This window comes from Helianthus annuus, chromosome 1 (assembly GCF_002127325.2).
Source record: "Helianthus annuus cultivar XRQ/B chromosome 1, HanXRQr2.0-SUNRISE, whole genome shotgun sequence".
NCBI classification, from domain to species: domain Eukaryota; kingdom Viridiplantae; phylum Streptophyta; class Magnoliopsida; order Asterales; family Asteraceae; genus Helianthus; species Helianthus annuus.
Window position 1 is genome coordinate 78,026,927 of NC_035433.2, and position 18,859 is coordinate 78,045,785.

An 18,859-nucleotide genomic window follows, 5' to 3' on the forward strand; every position below is an offset into this window, starting at 1 on the left:
ACGGGGCCATAATTTTTTACTTACCGGTTACTACCAGCCCTTTTATATAGCACACTTCTAAAATAAATTCATATATCTTTGGATTTCAGATTCTTGTCTCCTGTTAGCTCCTTAGTGATGATCATCACTACTTGGCTATTCATTCATTTTATTCACAATACACACCATGACAAGAATTCACTCATGCCTTATAAAAAGGGCCCCATTCAAGAACATATATAGCTATACGTCTTATCGTTACTTTCTTAAATCAAATGTAATACTCATATACTTACATTTACACGTATGTTCCTACATACATATATACATACCTTCATGAATACATTCACACATGCATAAATACATACAAGCTTTATTCCTTTGTGCACATTCAATCCCCTTTAACACATACGTACGTACGTTCATATATGTACACTCATACATCTATTTACCTACACCTGAAAACATACTTGCAACATAACTACTATTTCATACTCACCTCTCGTACTCAACTCGAGATTCAACATCACACTACGTTTGCTACCAACATGTACTATGCACATTCAATCCCATTTCTAGTTTCTTTAAAACTTTGGTTTGTTGGACCTATTTATAACAGGTCAATGCATGACCGCTCTCTAACATATCATTTTCATTCGTTTAACCTGTTTGTGACGGGTCATTACATATTGGAGTATGCATTGTACTTACTTCTAGTCCGAGCATACTTACAGCATGTCACTTCATCCTTCTTATATTTAACATCAACGGTTATCTTATTTCATTTCATTCTTTTGTTTAACTTGGTGTTTATTCACCCATAACTCCTTCACAATTTCTGATTTGTATCAGCATTATACTGTTCATGGATCAAATAATATAACTTGCAAGACCTAAGCTTACATAATTGAGAATTCACAAGGATCTTTGCATTTAATATAAATAATGGCCATAACTTTCATACAAGGTTTATAACACTTCGACACTTTAGATATGCTAACATACTCATACTCATAAAACCCTCACAAGGTTCATAATTGGTTCAATTCGTAACATAACGTAACTTTACCCTTTTCGAGATCAACTTCAATTCCTCGTGCATCCAATGTTCTCATACCTGCATTACATTGCTTTCTCAACGGAAACACGATTAATAACGTTAATACTCGAACGTATCTAAATCGTACATACGCACATGCTTTCCCACGTGCATACATACATACATTCATTCTTACATATCTACATATGTGTATACATTTTTACCTACCTTCATACGTACTTACATTCATTCATTCATACTTACATACATTCATACATTTTTGCATACATTCATACATACTTACATACGTGCATATACTCATACACACATATATATATACACACACTTGCATACATTCCTACACCTCTACGTACATGCGTACATTCATACATACCCCTCATACCTTCATGGACGATAATTCTTTCCTCATGCATACGTACATACATTCATGCCTACTTCATACATATCCACATACGTTCATACATTACTTCATCTCTACATTTACACATATACTCATGCATACATTCGTACTTACCTACATACGCATCTTCATACGTACATACATTCCTACATCTTCTACATACGTGTGTACAATCATACATAACCTCATATGTGCATACATTACTATGTAACTTCATACGTGCATATCTTTTATACATTACTTCATACTTGCATACATTCATACATAACTCATACGTACGTACATACCTTTCTATACTAACGGGGGTTCGGGGGCAGCGCCCCCGAGAGAAGTGGGGTCCAAGGGGCGGCAGCCCCTGGCGGGGTCCAAGGGCAGAGCCCCTGGCTCAAAAGTGCATCAGAAGTGCATCAGAACTTGATTTCGGTCAAAAAGTGCATCCCAAAATGATTACACAATGTCATATATATTTTTGCTCAAATTTGACCTCCACCGTAAATTACGCTACCTACCGTAACTTACGGTGGCAACTTTGTTACGGTGGAAACCTCCTGTCTTACGGTGCAAACATTTATCCCCAGTACCCACCGTAAATTACGGTACCCACCGTAATTTACGGTGGAACCTGTACATCAGCAGATTTTTCCGTCGTTCTTGCATACTTAAACGCGCATAACTTTTGAACCGTTTACCCGTTTAACCTCCCGTTTCTTCCTATATGACCAAAATTTGGTCCTCTTTCATATGGACTCAAAATCCCACGCCCGGATTAAGAAAATTCTTAACTTACAAGCTTTCGGCTTAATATTCATTTAAGAATTATTCGACCCATTCATGCACTTATCAAACAAACACGTTTGTTTGATCCCAATTTCTCATGAACCCCATATTTTTCAATATTGTCTATCGTACTAGGTTCATATCACGGGTTTATATACGTTCTTAAACCCGTTTTCGATCATATGTCTATTTTGACCCGTTAAGGGTAATTAAGTCTATTTTAAGTATGGATCACCTTTATTCGCTCCTAGCTTCATATTTTCACAATTCTTATCAATTGATTTTCCACCACAACTACATTTGTGGTGGAGCTAACGTGGTGATCTATATAATCCGAGTTTTTACCACTCGGATCCTCCTATTATGGCAAAACCCAAAAGCTTATACCTTTAACCTTTACACTTCTCAAAAGACTTACTCGTTCATAATACTTGTTTCCAAATAGCCCATGAGGGTCGTTTACCCGCTTTGTCATTCGAGGGTGTTTTGGTCAACAAATGCTCTGGTTCTTACGACAAAAAACCTTAATACATAATTAACCAAAAGTCACACTTTTTAACTACAATCTCATTCGTACATACCTGGCTTGGATCATGCTGTGACTCGTTTAATTACATTGAATTTTTACTTGCTAATTAATAGCAACGTAATTTCCATATGCTATTCATCCTGTGAGTATAAAATTCAACAAACATTCATTAATCATCATCATCAATTGATCATATCATCATTAATTGATCCATTTGGTCTAAACACCCTAAACCTTTTACATTTTAAATAAAATGGTATCGATTTACCATTTCGCTCATTTGGCTCATTACAGATTTTCACCATATGGTCATAATCTTTAAACCTTTCTTCCATACATTTAACCCATCATCGCTTACGCCATAGGGTATTCTTTAAACATTATTTTCATTCATCCATGTAACTAAATTACCGTTTTACCCTTATTACTTATCATGGCATACATCATAACAAAATCTTTCAAAACTCATTATACCTTCATTATTCCATGACCAAATTACCATTTTACCCTTTTTACCATCAAATATGGTTTACTGCCAGTTCTAACCTGTTCCGACCCGTATCGATTCGTGTTGGAACATATTATTTCGAAATCTCTTTTCGAATACTAACATCTCTTATTTCTAGTCAAATACATAAGTAGTTGTACTACTTTAAATGCCGTAAGCTCTACTTACCTTCCATCTGACTTCGCCTTTCCGCATACCTGATTCGTTTACTGCTTACGTCTCAAGCCTTCAATTCTTCTTTTCTTCCTTGCATATTTAATCCGTATTCACCACGGATTTAACTTTCATTCTTCTTTTCATTCTTCATGAGTTTGATCCGTATTCATCCACGGATTCAAACCTTCATTCATACCTTCCATTCTTTTCATTCCATTCCATTCACGTTTGAATTCGTTCACGAATTCAAACCTTTCCTTCCTTTCATTCCATTCCGGTTTGAATTCATTCCCGAATTCAAACCTTTCATTCATACTTTACATTCATTTCTTTTTTTTATTCATATTTTTCATTCTTTTCATTCTTATCTTTCTTTCTCATGTCTGACCCGATTCTTAAAGAATCGGGGAACCCCTTTCCAATCCACACGACCCCTAATCCCGATTTGTCCGGACATATATGTGATGATCCTTATGATCCCACGAGCGTCCTATGCTTCTTGCACACTGGCCAGGTGTGCAATCCACATACTAGTCTCGTATCCTCATAAGAATTATCACTTTATGTCCAGGGAACCGGTCTTAAGTTCGTGACACACCCATTTGAATCCTTCAAGGATTTCTCCCTCGTATATAAGGGTATGCTACATAATAATGCTTGCAAATTTTTAAAATTTGTGTACCTGGGGGTCCATTTTCCTGACATATCACACACCTTAGCTTTCATACTAGCCTGCGACTGCGGAACATCCTCATTATCCATCAAGCTCACCTTTCAATATTCATCATTATTAGTAACCTCTCACATACTTACTTATATTAAATCTTACCTTTCGGTCTTGATCGGGTCTTGGATTGTACGGGTCATTAGTCACAAGAGCACACAGGTTTGAGTTCAAGTACTCACTCATTTATACTTGATTTCGCTCAAACCTAGGCTCTGATACCAACTTGTAACGCCCTAACACGTTTTAACCTAAGATTCGCAGCGGAAACTACATACCTAAAAATTTTCTTTCATTATATTCAGTCTAACATACTAGAAATACATTAAATCACTCTTTTACATTAAATACTTTCTATAAATTTATACAATCTGACATACTTATATTAAATTACGTGACCACGCACCCACACGTACAATCTAGGACTTGACTCGATCTTCAACCGCGTACACTTCAAGATGAAACATCCAAACATGTATAGCCTGCAGTCACCACATTCAAACACATTATTAGCAACTGGTGACATAATACAAAAATCTTAACACAAGCATAATAGCGCGTCAACATATCATGCTTTTTCTTATACTAGCCCCTTCATCCATCCATTCGATTCCTCGCATCGGATTGTGTAGTCAACGTTCACTTCCTTTGTTAACATGCCTATACTTCACATTAATTCTCAATAGAAAAACGATTAGTACATTAACTTCCATTTATATGAACATGTCCTCAAATACACATAACTCATCTTATTCATTCAAGCATAATTTCATTATGTAAGTTCCCTTTCTTACCCAAACCTAATCGAATCTCTTTCTTAACCACTTCCAACACATTCCATTAAAACTTAACTTAGTAATAGCATCGATCCATATCTTCTTACATTGCATTCAACAATTAACATATATCATAAATACATTACCAAACTAAAGGGTAAGTTTGTAGTTCACTTACCTTGCGCGTCCGTATTCTCGTTCGCTTACTTGATTGAGTCTTTTTAGCCCGTTAGCCTTCAATGCTCCCATCCATCTTGACATGATCCCTATAGACTCATGTCATTACATTCACATTCTTATTAACATATATGCTCATACATATGAACAACCATATCAAATTCACATCTAACATACTACCTACATGAAGCATACTCAACATCATTAATTCATTTAAACAAGCATAAGGTATACTCGACATCATCCCTAGATAATCTTCACATGAACTATATCTATTTACCCATTACTTGCATACAGTTTCACTTATTATTGTCTTTTAGACATTTCATCAAACACTTGGTGTGCGTACTACTTTCTAAGCATAATGTACAAGTATTTCATGTTTTTCTTCCTAGTTATCACTTTCATTCATCAATACAAGTAAACATCATACAAATTATATACCATACTCAATCTATATACATGTACACATCACATACTACACATTTTCACAATCAATTTCATACCCTTTCATGAATTAGACATAAACCCACTTAGCTAGGTGTAGTAAATCATCAAAATACTCAATTTATAGCAATTTACTCAAAATCTTCACTTAGGGTTCGTTCCTAAGCAAGCATACATTGTCAATTTGGCCATAACCTAAACAATTCATACATAAATCACTACTTGTGATGTTCATCAAGATTTCTCAACTTCATTAAACATCAAAATTCAACATACCTTATGATCCCCTAGCTTGGGTGATCGTTAATTCATGTTCCTTCTTGAATTTGAGCCTCGATTCATGCTTCAATTGGTTGATATATGATGAACTAGGGTTTGGCTCTCTAGAGCCTTCCCCTGATCACGTACAGAACACACACGAAATGTGTGTGTGTGTGTGTTATTTTCATTTAACATAACAACTTTCAAGATATCCCACTTTGGTCCCTCATGTTTCGTTTAACAAATAAGGCTACAACCCTTCGCTTACTACTAACGAGACCAATAATCAACTAGGTTAATTATTCCTAGTAAATCCTCATTTTTCAGGTTAACTTTTCTCATTAACGGTACCTTACCCGTTTCTTAATAGTAACCGGGTCTAAATTACCAAACCCGTTTTTGGGGTGTTACAGCTAGGGGAGCACACCAGGAATCCAAGCATGGATATCGGTACGTTCCATATCCATCAACGTTATGCATCCGTGTTGCCAAATACTGTTGCAAATTTTTGGTTTTGAATTTCTAGAGTTCGAGAGTGTACTGATATAGTAGCACGTAAGCTAGATAACTTGCACTCGATGGGACTAGCTAGGTGAAGCTAGTGGAAGTGATGTATGTCGTTAGTGACATGCAAAAACCTAATTAACCTAGGTAGCTAGGGTAAGCAGGGTATCGAATCCAGAGGAGTCTGTGGTTAATGCTAATTATTATTTGTTTATAAATATTTGAATTACTTTGAGAACTTGCTAGAAAACTATAAACAATAACTTTGAGATTGTAAAAACGATGATAGAAAAGACGTGATCACTCCGGGATTCAGATTCTGTAGTTACTAATAACCTAGTTCTGATTTTATTGGATGCTATTGATTGAATAGTAAATCTGTCACATCTACCAATTACCTATGCAGTTCAAAATCTTAAGATTAATTGATTAAAGAAATATTAAAACAAACATTCATAGGAATCATTCAATCAACAAAAGCATAATTGGATTCAAAACATAATTATAACTCTGACTGTCACTCAGGATTTGTCTGTCACACAAATAATATAATCATGTAAATAGTCGGCTGTCACCCGACTACAAATCCAAATCTCAATACAAAACAAAAACTAGAATTAAAAATGTCTAACAAGAATCATTCACCCGAAGTGTCCACAAGAGATTTAGCCGCTCATGTTACACGTCTGATCAAAAGCTTTGAAGAAGGTTGAATGCATGATCGATTTGGTTTGTAGTGTGCGGATGACGATGAATCAAGATGCGATCCCCCCTTGCCGTCAATGATGTGATGAACCTCCTTATCGTTTGTGAATTAATCTCCCCCAAAAATCTGCCCAGCCGCCAATTATCTCAAAAGGTCGGCCCATATGAATTGATGTTAAAGCCCATGTGATGTTGAGCCTCCAATGATCATCGGCCCAATCCAAGTCTGCCAAGCCTCTCACGTGCGTTCTTACCTCTTCTCGTAGGTGATGGAAATTAGTATATTGGGCCCCACCAATATTCACCTCCAATCGGCCCAATTGATGATCATATTTTGATTTGATGTTTAAAATAACAAAGCACGTGATTGCTGCCTCTTCACATGTGCCGCCCAAGTCTACCTCCACAATGATGCTAGATGGTTTTGTTGTTACTTTTTTATATTGTCAAAAAAAATCAAAACCCTCAACAATATAGGTGCATATCTCGGCCCAGTGCATGCGTGTATTAATGCTCACCTCCGATATGGCGGCCCACTATAAATAAATCAATTGTTACTTCCTTGATGTGCGTGAAAAGACCATGTGCCGTCAACTTATGAAGTGATGATGTTGTTGACTGCCTTGTTGTTCGATCCAACGTAGCCTACGGTTAAAAACCGTAGGTTACGTTATTTATATTCTGTTTCTTGTGACTTTCCCAAGCCGTAGGCTATGCTTGTGATTCCGTAGACTACGTTTCGACTTTAGATAAAATACCCAAAGGCCCCTGGAATTTATTGCTTCGTAATTCTCGCGCATTAAAGCTATCTTTTGGCCCGAATCAAATACCGAATATCATAATATATCTCGATCATCACCATGCGTGTTCCATTTCATCACTAAGCTCTCTAACTTCGTCGTATTACGCGATTTACCTGTAAAACCACGAAAACTCGTAGTGAACATATTCAAAACGTATAATCACGTAACCGGCAATAAATCACACAAATTAAGCACGTTAACACTCGGATTTCACAACCTCCATCACATCCCCACACTTAACATTGATTGTCCTCAAGCAACCTTTACAAACATTACTTACCTTATTAACAAATCACCATTAACTCCCTTACCGAATCAACAGTTTAAGATCCCAAGTCATACCCGTCCCATAGACTGACACAATCGAGATTGACAATCTGACGAATAAGCAATATGCATTTACTTGCCTAACTAAGATTAGCATGCTTATATTACTACACACATGCCACACGCCCCTCACAATAATCACTCCTCTCGGCTTAATCAAGACTAGCGTGTAATGTGCTAGTATGTAATTCACTCAAAACCAAATATGCTACTTTGCAATCATAAGCTTGTATAGCAATCATACCTCCACTGTATCAAACAACGTAACACATATCAAAAGGACTTTTGGGTTTTGGGTTAAGGGTAAGGATGTATTTTTGGATTTTTATATTTATATGGTGAACACAAACGAAAATACCAAACCATGACAATTTTATTCACAATAACTACTAACACTTTGGGTGATTTTTAACCCATTTATTTAACACGAACATAACAATGATGTTTTTTTTTCTTTTTTCTCTTTTTTTTTCTTTTCTTTTTTTTTCTTTTTTTTTCAACAAACATCTAACACGTAATTGTCATTCATGGTTGGTAATCAAACGGGTCAAACAAGGTGTATCAAACGAAGGGTAAAAGGCTCAACATGGTTTACTAAGGTGGGTGGATTAACAATCAACAAGTAACACAATGGAAGGGATCCTAATGCCTTTATCATCTATGTGCATACGCTAAAGCACAGTCTCGGCACGTATCAAACCACACAAGTTCTAACACAAAGCAACATATGGCCTACACTCAGCAAATGAACATTCATTGCAATTAACGAACAATCTAGTAGGCTCAAATGTCTCACCGAATAGAAGGAATATGGGTTGCCGACACGTAGCATGTGTAATTCCTAAAGCATGTTACCCCTAGTTAGGCATCTCTTTTTTAACTATTCTCTAAAACTTGTCAGAAATACTCTCATGAAACTTAAAGGGACAACCATGACTAGGGATCTAAGTTCGTTTAATATCAGCAAGGAACCCATTAGCGATTGAAAATGTTGGTTTTCATGTAGTTCAAGCATACTTGAGAAACAAAAATTTTCAAAAATTTTCAATTTTTAGGGAATTTCAACCATTCTAAGCATTTCAAGATCAGCAACTTACCAACCCTCTCTCGAGTTACCGCATCCCCACACTTGGGATACATTGTCCCCAATGTATGGTGCAATTTATACTCTAAACTCGAGAGATACCACCCGCAAACCATGAACGACTAATAACTAGACGACGCGACACGTAACACCATTCCCAACACAAACGTTCACACCACCAAATACACAAAAACAAATAAAAGAAAGGATAGAGAGACACAGCCCCTGATCAGAAAACAAGTGAGTGTCTGTGGCGGTGTAACTGTTGCGCTCAAAACCGGAGAATACGCATCTAGGGATTCTCTGAGATCTCGCTGGGGATGTTGCCAAACATCCCCACACTTGATTCATTGCATCCGTGAAGATAGAATTGTATAAACCTGTCAAAACACAACACACCAAACGAAACCAAAACAAAGTACAAACTCTACATCCTCGGGCTGCCTCCCGAGAGCGCTAAGTTTAAAGGTCTTCAGCCAGACCGTACCTGATTAAGCTCATGGTGGTTCAAATGGCATCTCTCGTGCAAAGAACTCTTGCGCTGGTGGAAGGTTAGTATCCCACTGCCATCCATCACTCCATATCGCATCCAAATGATCCGGGTTATCGAAATCTATCGACTGTGAGAATTCACCCTTAATTTTCCTCGCAGGCTTCTTCTTTTCCTTTAACTGTGAGACCTCACCCATATTCATCTCAAGTGGTCTCTTCTTGGATTCGGTTGCATCCTTTGGTGACTCTTTTTCTAACTTGACTGAACGCTTTTTGTTTCTCATCTTGAGCCACCAGGGTGATTTGACCACTTTATCCTTCACGACCTTTTCATCTTTAGACCTGTCAATCATAGCAACACTCTCTTTTGGGACATCCTCATTAATTGGAGGATGACACTTATTAGAAATATTAGAATAAGCACAAGTGTGAGACATAAAGTTTAAGGAAAACTTACGTGACCCGAAGACCATATTCACAGTATTAGCATTGCAATCAATGGTAGCCTTCGCGGTTTTCAAGAATGGTCGGCCTAAGATAACCGGCGGTTGTCCTTCAACATTGGACGGCGTGTGGTCCACAACTAGGAAATCTTCGGGGTAATAACAATCCCCTACTCTTACAGCAATTCCTCTCAACATCCCCCTAGATGGTTTCCTTGAACCGTCTGCAAGCACAACCGTGGTGTCTACCTTTTCAAGCTCACCAAAATCATATTCATCAAATACTCGACCCGCCAATATGCTTATGCTTGCCCCATGATTCACCAATGCCCTCTCAGTCTTGAACTCACCCAACTGGACTGGGATCATAGGCACATTCTCCTCTTCATCTTCAACACTTGCAACCAAACGGATTGCACCAATGGTCATATTTAAATGGACAGGTGAATCATTATCATCAACTATTACCCGTGCACGAGTTACTGCCTCTACATCTGGTTCTTCAATACAAACCTCATCTTGGGAATCCGCGATTGACTCAGATATTTGAGATTGTGAGTCCACTTGATTGTTGCTTCCTAACCTCTCGGACTCCCTTTTAACCCGCTCATTGCATAATGCATCTATGAATTCACCTAGCTTGACTACATCTTCATAAATCTGATATATATCAGGGACGTCTTGGGCGTAACTTGATGAGTCATATTCATTAAAATGACCATTGCCTCCATAACCAGAGTCCTCAAAATATTCTGACTTTCCATTACAACCCCAATCTGGCTTGTACCGGTGACCATCATCCATCTCATAACCACTGTACTCCCAATTTGGATCATGATGGTAATCCATATCATCGATCTTTTCTTGATATCTATCTTGATAAGAATAACCCTGGTAACCCGCATTTTCTTGTCTTTGCATGCGTTGGGACCATACCCACTCATCAAGTTCAGCCTTACTCTCGAACATTGGGCATATCAATGCCCAATGTCCTTGGCGCCCACACCTTGTGCATGTAACATATTCTTTATATTCCCAGCTCATATTTCCTGCACAAGTAGCAAACGAAAAGCAGTACCGAACAAAAAGAAAACAAAGAGAAAAGTGAAAGAAGAAAAAAAAAACCACAAACAAACAAACTAACTAGAAAATGCAAATACTTTTTGGATTTTTTTTTATGCAAAACGAAAGCAAACAAACTAAACTAAACTAGCACTAAGCGCACGACTCCCCGGCAACGGCGCCATTTTGATGTCTGTCGTTAGTGACATGCAAAAACCTAATTAACCTAGGTAGCTAGGGTAAGCAGGGTATCGAATCCAGAGGAGTCTGTGGTTAATGCTAATTATTATTTGTTTGTAAATATTTGAATTACTTTGAGAACTTGCTAGAAAACTATAAACAATAACTTTGAGATTGTAAAAACGATGATAGAAAAGACGTGATCACTCCGGGATTCAGATTCTGTAGTTACTAATAACCTAGTTCTGATTTTATTGGATGCTATTGATTGAATAGTAAATCTGTCACATCTACCAATTACCTATGCAGTTCAAAATCTTAATATTAATTGATTAGAGAAATATTAAAACAAACATTCATAGGAATCATTCAATCAACAAAAGCATAATTGGATTCAAAACATAATTATAACTCTGACTGTCACTCAGGATTTGTCTGTCACACAAATAATATAATCATGTAAATAGTCGGCTGTCACCCGACTACAAATCCAAATCTCAATACAAAACAAAAACTAGAATTAAAAATGTCTAACAAGAATCATTCACCCGAAGTGTCCACAAGAGATTTAGCCGCTCATGTTACACGTCTGATCAAAAGCTTTGAAGAAGGTTGAATGCATGATCGATTTGGTTTGTAGTGTGCGGATGACGATGAATCAAGATGCGATCCCCCCTTGCCGTCAATGATGTGATGAACCTCCTTATCGTTTGTGAATTAATCTCCCCCAAAAATCTGCCCAGCCGCCAATTATCTCAAAAGGTCGGCCCATATGAATTGATGTTAAAGCCCATGTGATGTTGAGCCTCCAATGATCATCGGCCCAATCCAAGTCTGCCAAGCCTCTCACGTGCGTTCTTACCTCTTCTCGTAGGTGATGGAAATTAGTATATTGGGCCCCACCAATATTCACCTCCAATCGGCCCAATTGATGATCATATTTTGATTTGATGTTTAAAATAACAAAGCACGTGATTGCTGCCTCTTCACATGTGCCGCCCAAGTCTACCTCCACAATGATGCTAGATGATTTTGTTGTTACTTTTTTATATTGTCAAAAAAAATCAAAACCCTCAACAATATAGGTGCATATCTCGGCCCAGTGCATGCGTGTATTAATGCTCACCTCCGATATGGCGGCCCACTATAAATAAATCAATTGTTACTTCCTTGATGTGCGTGAAAAGACCATGTGCCGTCAACTTATGAAGTGATGATGTTGTTGACTGCCTTGTTGTTCGATCCAACGTAGCCTACGGTTAAAAACCGTAGGTTACGTTATTTATATTCTGTTTCTTGTGACTTTCCCAAGCCGTAGGCTATGCTTGTGATTCCGTAGACTACGTTTCGACTTTAGATAAAATACCCAAAGGCCCCTGGAATTTATTGCTTCGTAATTCTCGCGCATTAAAGCTATCTTTTGGCCCGAATCAAATACCGAATATCGTAATATATCTCGATCATCACCATGCGTGTTCCATTTCATCACTAAGCTCTCTAACTTCGTCGTATTACGCGATTTACCTGTAAAACCACGAAAACTCGTAGTGAACATATTCAAAACGTATAATCACGTAACCGGCAATAAATCACACAAATTAAGCACGTTAACACTCGGATTTCACAACCTCCATCAGGAAGTCAACGCAGTGACTAGAAACGGCAAGATAGAACCTGGAGAGCGTGAATTTACGCCTGATCTACTGCCGGTTGAGTTGGAAAGCTTCGACAAGGTAATTGGAATGGATCAACTGCTGAGTGTTCGAGCGAAGATTGATAACCGCATCACAATGGAAAACGAAGAAATGACCGTGACTCATGAAGCAGGATACGCCCCTACAAATTACTAATTGCGGGGAGGCCCAAAAGTTATTGCGTAAAGGATGTGTTGTTTTCTTGGCTCATGTCGGGGACAAGGGAGCCGAAGAACCAAAACTCGAAGATATTCCTGTGATAAGGAAATATCCTGAAGTCTACCCTGAAGACTTGCCAGAATTATCCCCTCAACGACAAGACGAACCTTTGCATCGATTTGATTCCAGGCGTCGCGCCTGTAGTCGATGCACTTTAGCGACTTACACCTTCGGAGATGCAAGAATTGGCAGTGCAACCTCAGAAGTTGATAGAGAAGGAAGATAACAGACCAAAAATTCCGTGTTGGGTAACCCAAATTCTGCTCGCCAAGAAGGAGGACGTAATTTTCAAATAGGCATCAACTATAAAGAGCCGAACGAGCTAACCCACAAGAGTCAGTAACTCTTGTTGAGAATTAACGAAATTTCTTATTTAACTAACTATGAGGATCCAACTACTATTATACGACTGATCGACGGTCGAGTGTCATTAGCTGTAAATTCAGGAAGAAAGCATACCAGGGGAAATTGTGGGACAATAACTTGTTTGTAAACGTATATAAAGATGGTGTTTCCTACACAATGCACAACACCGAGCTACACAGAATACGAAACCTTGAGGATCTAGAAAACATATGCTTAATGTCACACCCCCAAAAATCCACACGCGGAGTACCACCGCTTGGAGGCGTGACATGACCAGGATCAAGCCACCAATCATATCGAACATAGCATCTAACATTAAAAGTAGTTAATGTAATTCATCACGACATGATTGATGTCAACAAAACGTAAATTAAGTAGCGGAAGCATAATATGAAAACCCAAAGTAAAGTTATAAGTTCAATTGTTTATCATAACGTCTACGATCCGTATCCCACAACAACCTGCTCCTCCTTGTGCAAGCTCCATAAGTACCTAAGGTCCTGCAAGGCATGCAGCAGAGAGTCAACAACTAGTTGAGCGAGTTCACAGTGTATAGTTCAGTAATAGCAAGTCATAATAGTACGTGTATCAATACGTTCGTTCGTTAATCATGTATTAGTTCGTATCGTGGCCTCCCAGGCAGATATGCGAAGATCAGGGGAAGTTCCTCAAGTATTCTAGACTAGGTTTATTTGTATCGTGGCCTCCCAGGCAGGTATGCGAAGATTAGTAAATTTAGCTCGCGGCCTTCCTAAGGCAGGTGTGCGAAGTCAGTCATAATATCGCGGCCAACCCTTGGCAGGTGTGCGAAGATCAGTTCAATAAGTTTTACTAGTCTAGTCGTATCTTATCGTTAGGTTCTATCATCTGAGTACATACAATAAGTCATCTAATCCCATTCCCACCCGGGAACCCCATGCCTTGGCTGTGTGAACTCACCTTGGTTTGCTCGACAGATACACAGAAAGTCGGTTAAACTATATAGCGATCAACCACGTCCTAGCATGGTTATTATACAAGTCAGGTTCGTATTCAAGTATAGCACGTATGTTCTACACGTATTGTACACAAATATAATCATGGCAATTCACGTATGAGCATTAGCAGGAACAGTTACGTAAATAACGAAGTCCAAGTATCCGGCCCAATCAATTGGGCTCGTAACAGTGAAAGTCCAATAGTGTGCAAGTGTTCACGTTCTCGAGTCGAGACTAACGATCTCGAGTCGAGACTAGTCAGTCTCGAGGTGTACTGGTTTCGGGGTCTCGAGTCGCAACAAGGAGGTCTCGAGTTGTCATGGTCTGGTCGAGACTACACGGTCTCGAGTCGCAACCGGACCCGCAACCGTGGTCTCGGGTTGTGCTGTTTTGTGTCGGTGTTGAGGTCTCGAGTCGAGACTAGGAGTTCTCGACTCGCAACCTGTGTCGAGACTAAGCATGTAACAGACTTCCTGATTTCCATAATTTGCAGCTCAATCAGTTCCGTAATATTAGCAAACAGATTTAGCAGTTTCACAATTCAGATCAATCAACATAATTTTCAACTATCCATCTAGCATACCATCGATCAAACAGGGCAATCTATTCACATTTGAGTATAAACAATTACTTATCAAATCATACTTGGTTCGAGTACATGAACATACAGCCGATTACCAACATTCGATACTAAATCATCATGCAAATAAATCCGAAAACAAGACATGATAACCGATTAACATCATCGTACAAATCCGGTTCACAAGAACATCATTACATAAACATTATTATTCATCATACCAATATATCGAATCATGGAATCATAACAACATGTGACCAAGCATAAATAGTGAAATACTAACCGATTAAGAGTAGGAGAGGGTGATCCGAACAAAGATCTTCGATAGCACGGGTGTGCTTGCCGTCGGGTATGTGAGGGAGAGAAAGAGAGCACCAGGGTTAGAGTGTGTTATTGCTTTACAAGTTGTGAAAGGTAAAACCTTTTCCCCCTAAGTGTTATACGCTCAAGGAGAGTGGGCCGACCCATCATGGGCTGCCCCCCCTTCTGTCCGAATACAAAGAATACGGCCCCTAGTGGGCTTGTGCGATTGGGTGTAGTGTTGTGAGATTGGATCATGTTGTGCGTTTAATACAAACATTCAATAACGTACATACATGCACATAATAACATTCAATAAATCAAAGCTCATATAATCGCAACACGTTCACATATGTTACACAAAGTAGGTTCGAAATACGAGTTGTCACATTATCCCCAACTTAAAAGAAATTTCGTCCCGAAATTTGGTACGCACTCACTGAGGAAGCTATGTAAGTTATATCGTTCACTGGTTTTCCTGGGGTGTCACATCCTCCCCACGTCCGAAATTCCGCAGTAGTAGCTTCAGCCTCAGTAGTGGTTGCATTGGTTTCGAATAACTGGGGATACTTTTCTGTCATCTGGTCTTCGCGTTCCCAGGTGTACTCTGGGCCACGACGGGAGTTCCAACGAACTCGAACAAGAGGGATTCTCTTGTTTTTGAGGACCTTAACATCCCGGTCCGTGATTTCAACTGGCTCCTCGACGAACTGCAACCGCTCGTCGATAGTGAGTTCCTTAAAAGGAACTATGAGGGTCTCATCTGACAGGCACTTCTTCAGATTCGACACGTGAAATACATTGTGAACTGCACCGAGTTCAGCTAGTAGGTTTAGCTTGTAGGCCACTTTGCCAATCTTCTCAATGATTTCAAATGGTCCGACGTACCGCGGATTTAGTTTGCCCCGTTTGCCAAAACGTACCACACCCTTCCAGGGTGAGACTTTAAGTAAAACCCGGTCCCCGACCTGAAATTCCAAAGGCTTCCTACGCCTGTCCGCGTAGGCTTTCTGACGGTCGCGTGCTGCCGCCATGCGTTGTCATATCTGTGCAATCTTTTCCGTGGCGTCCACTACAATCTCTGGACCCGTGATCTAACTATCCCCCACCTCTGCCCAACAGAGAGGTGACCGGCATTTACGCCCGTACAATGCCTCGAATGGAGCGGCTTGTATGCTGGTGTGATAACTGTTATTATACGAAAACTCCACAAAAGGGAGATGTTTTTCCCAGCCGTTGCCGAAATCAATAACACATGCCCGAAGCATGTCTTCAAGAGTCTGGATCGTTCGCTCAGACTGCCCATCCGTCTGAGGATGATATGCTGTGCTCATGTCTAACCGAGAGCCAAATGCCTTGTGCATTGCTTGCCATAGTTCTGATGTGAATCGTGCATCCCGATCCGAAATGATGGAGGTGGGCACCCCGTGCCTCGAAACGACTTCTTTAAGATAAACGTCTGCGAGAGTGGAGAACTTATCCGTTTCCTTAATAGCCAGGAAGTGTGCAGACTTGGTGAGTCGATCCACGATCACCCATATAGTATCATTCCCACGCTGGGATCTGGGTAGGCCTGTAACAAAATCCATGGAAATTTCTTCCCATTTCCAATGCGGTATCTTGGGTTGCTGAAGTAGGCCCGCTGGTTTCTGATACTCCACTTTGACTTTTGCACAAGTCAAACACTTGCCGACGTAAGTAGCGATGTGGGCCTTCATGCTAGGCCACCAATAAGTAGTTCTGATGTCATGGTACATTTTATCCGAACCTGGATGTACCGAGTAGCGAGACTTGTGTGCTTCATCCATCACAAATTCTCGTAAGCCGCCATAGAGTGGGACCCAAATACGCCCTGTTACATAGTAGGCGCCGTCTTCCTTTTGTTCCATTTGCTGCCTTGAGCCGCGTAAGGCTTCAGCCTTGACGTTTTCGGGCTTTAGTGCTTCCCTCTGAGCAGTTCGTATCTGTGCAGGAAGACTGGACTGAATAGTGAGCTGCAAAGCTCGTACACGCCTAGGTGTAGTATCTTTCCGACTGAGGGCATCAGCCACAACATTGGCTTTGCCTGGATGGTACTTGATGGCGCATTCGTAATCGTTCAGAAGTTCAACCCATCTTCGTTGACGCATGTTCAAATCCTTCTGCTTAAGAATATGCTCGAGACTCCTGTGATCGGTGTAAATTGTGCACTTGGTACCGTACAGGTAGTGTCGCCATATCTTAAGCGCGAAAACAACAGCTCCCAGCTCTAAATCGTGCGTCGTGTAGTTTCGTTCATGAACCTTGAGTTGACGAGAAGCGTAAGCAATAACTTTATCCCGTTGCATCAATACACACCCAAGACCCTGTATCGACGCGTCGCAATAAACCACAAAGTCGTCCGTGCCCTCTTGCAATGAGAGAATAGGTGCGCTGCAAAGCCTATCCTTTAGGTACTGGAAAGCGGTTTCCTGGGAATCTCCCCAGTGGTAGGTGACACCTTTCTGTGTCAGTAGCGTAAGCGGCTGTGCGATCTTCGAGAAGTCTTTGATGAATCGTCTGTAGTACCCCGCCAAACCCAAGAAGTGGCGTATTTCCGTTGGTGTACGCGGTGCAGGCCAGTTCCTGATCGAGTCTACCTTGGATGGATCAACATGAATCCCATCCCTGTTCACCACATGGCCTAAGAAGTGGACTTCACGAAGCCAAAAGTCACATTTTGGAAACTTGGCGTACAGTTGTTCCTTTCGAAGAAGTTCCAAGATAAGACGTAAGTGCTGCTCATGTTCCTCCTGACTCTTGGAGTAGATCAGAATGTCGTCGATAAAAACGATGACGAACTTGTCTAGATAGGGTTTGCACACCCTGTTCATAAGATCCATGAAAACGGCAGGCGCGTTCGTTAACCCAAATGGCATGACAAGGAACTCGTAGTGACCGTAGCGAGTTCTGAATGCGGTTTTGGAGACGTCCTCATCCCGGACTCTCAGCTGATGGTAACCTGACCTCAAGTCTATCTTGGAGTAGTAACTCGACCCTTGCAACTGGTCGAATAAGTCGTCTATACGCGGAAGAGGATAACGGTTCTTCACCGTCACCTTGTTCAGCTCACGGTAGTCGATGCACATCCTGAAAGTGCCATCCTTCTTTTTCACGAAAAGTACTGGAGCTCCCCAAGGCGATGAGCTTGGACGAATAAAGCCCTTTTTCAAGAGCTCTTGTAACTGCTTCGACAGTTCTTCCAGTTTGGTTGGAGCTAAACGATACGGTGCGCGGGCTATTGGCGCTGCTCCAAGAGCTAACTCAATCTGGAATTCGACTTGGCGGTGAGGCGGTAAACCGGGTAAATC